The following is a 2,652-nucleotide window of genomic DNA, read 5'->3' as shown; positions in this document are numbered from 1 at the left end:
GGGTCTGATGGTGAATGTGCTTCCTTGCTGTATTGCTTTCTCCAAGCAGTTGCCATGTTTCTTGGATACCTGGGCATCCTGGGTTTTAGACCCCATCTCGCAGCAACATTTTCAGGTTCTTTGCTCTGTTGAGATATTAGCAGTAGAGAAAATATTATGTTAAGCAAATATTAAGAAGATATATTTGTGTCATCAATATGAATAATTAGCAAATATTTAAATATTATTGTATTTAAAATATTTTATTGCAAAGATATTAAGAAGGTATATTTGCATAATCAAGAAGTACAAGTGAGAAGGCAGGTGAGAAGAAAATGTGAATAAGCCCTTGCTTGGTACATTTTAGTCATGGCAAGACAGTAGCAGAAAGAAAGGTATTTTTAAATAAAGTTTCTCATGCTATAACTGAGGTAGTAATACTTATATCAAATGATCAACAGTTTTTTAACGTTCATCAATCTTCTTTTCACAGACCTGTTCTGTTATCCAGGGGTCTGGATGCTGCCACAATTAATGGCTCTTTCAGGTGCTTCCATCTTGCAGGTCTCCAGCATGGAAACAGCACATCTTTGGTGTCTCAGCTGTGACTGGATTGCTCACAGAGACACAAGCCACTCTGCAAAGATGCATTGCTCCCACAGAGCAGCAGGGTGACCTGAGAATCACCCCCGTCAAGGTTGTTCTCCGGATCCCAAACCAGGGTCTCTTTTTCTGCCTTGCTATCCACAAGCAGCCTGGAGACATGAGAGAACAGGGCATTCCACAGGTTCTCTCAGTGTCCAGGATAGGGCTGGCTCTCACTGCATCCTCTTCCTCCCTGCTGGCTCCCTGTGTCTGTGTGAGTGACGGGTCCTCTCGCCCTGGTATGATTTTTATTTCTCTTTTTGCCCATACCCATACACTGGAGGCAGCTCTGCCTCAAGCATAACACTGCTGCTCCCAGGGAAAAGTGACTGCCTTATCGTTTGTGCCCCAGGCACTCCCTTTTAAAAACAACAAATATCCTATGCAAAAGGAGAACAGAGAGAATCCACCAGGCACCCTCTGTCACAGTGGTGATGAAGAAAGACTTAAGCAACACAAGCAAATGGATTAGCACTTTGCCTGGGGGCCCTGTTGGAAGATTTCCGTTTGGTCTCTGAGTCCTGAGACTGGTATTTCAGTGGACTCCTTGGCAAGTCTGGCTTTGTGATTTAGGACAATAAAACCCTTCTTCCTTTAACAATAAAGATAACTGCATCCATAACATTTCAAATTTATGAAACTGCTTTACCAGCATTTTACAAATAGGGAGGGATTCTTTCTTTGGCTGTTCGTATGGAAATGAGGTTGTGTCTGCTTGTCCTGTCCCCATTCTCAAATGATCAGACACACCTGACAGTAGGGCAGTGGTCTCTAAGGTATTATGGTGCTACCGGTTTTGTGACTGTGTGTTGGGCAGAAGGGGAAAGTCCCAAAACTGCATGATCAGCTTTTTCATGTCAGGGATGCTGTAGCCTTGCTCATAACATGCCCTCACATCCTTGCTGGGACCCTCAGGCCCCCAGAATGAGCTGCCTGGGAGCTGTTCCTTGCCCGTTGCCTTCAGTGGTACTGATGTCCTCCGACTCACTTCAGTGCCACCTTCTTGAAAATTCATGCAGGATTGTTTACTTCAGTTTGGGCTGGGTTTATCTGAATGTCTGTCCTTAAGCTGGGAATCCATCAAGCACGCAAACCCAAAGCTCCTGAAGTAGTTGGCTTCTATTTCTAGCCATGACAATCAGCCAAAGACTTGGCGCTGCTTTATTTATGTTTAATTTACTAAATGTGTCTCTGTGAATTTCTCTGTGACAGACAGAGATGTCACAGATGGGCAACATGTGTGGGAGGGGACTGTTTCTGGACAAGCACCATCCTCCTCTGTTTCTCCCCAAGCTCCACCATCCACTTAGAGAAATCCCAGGGAACCCATTTCCCACATCACTGACAAAAGCAGCAAAAGCTCCCACTGAGAACAAGGATGAGGGATGTTCCCTGGGCCCAGTAGCTTTTCAGGGAGCTCACACAATTTGGCAGAATGCAGGACAACCAAAAGGCAGGCAGGGATAGACAGGAAAAAGCTTCACCAGCCAGGCATGAGGAACACTTTTCTCAGGAGCAGCTTAAGGCAAACTTTGTGTCCAAGTGCTAAGTTTTGCATGGAGGAGGCAGAAACCTGATCTGAGATTTCAGGTGCTTGCTGTCAGACAGGAGAGAAGGAGCTAAAACCAAGCTGTCAGCTGGCATGCCAGCCTTGCAGAGCTCTCTTTGGTGGCAGTACCTTCACAGCACTCCTACTGCTGTTTTACTGATGGTGTCCCTTTCTGGAAGTGCAAACTCAGTGTGATAAATTATTTTCTTATGTTCTTACTCAAGATCTTCCCAGATAAGGTAATGACAGAGATTTCTGTTTAGCAATTCAGTGCCTGTGATAGAGGATGGGGGCAGTAACAGATCATTGTTAGAGTGATAGCACAGAGAGCCCAGAGAAATCAGACAATGCAGAAGAGCTCCAGGGACTGAAAAAGAGTGAACTTGGGAGGTGCCTGTGTATCATTTGTCATCACCAAACCCCAGGCTTGGGAAGGCCAGGCAGTGATAAGAAGGCTCTTGGCTGAGGTGCTCCTGACA

Source organism: Oenanthe melanoleuca, chromosome 1A, assembly GCF_029582105.1.
Source record: "Oenanthe melanoleuca isolate GR-GAL-2019-014 chromosome 1A, OMel1.0, whole genome shotgun sequence".
Classification (NCBI taxonomy): domain Eukaryota; kingdom Metazoa; phylum Chordata; class Aves; order Passeriformes; family Muscicapidae; genus Oenanthe; species Oenanthe melanoleuca.
The sequence above is the reverse complement of the archived record's forward strand: the minus strand, read 5'-3'. Positions refer to the sequence as shown.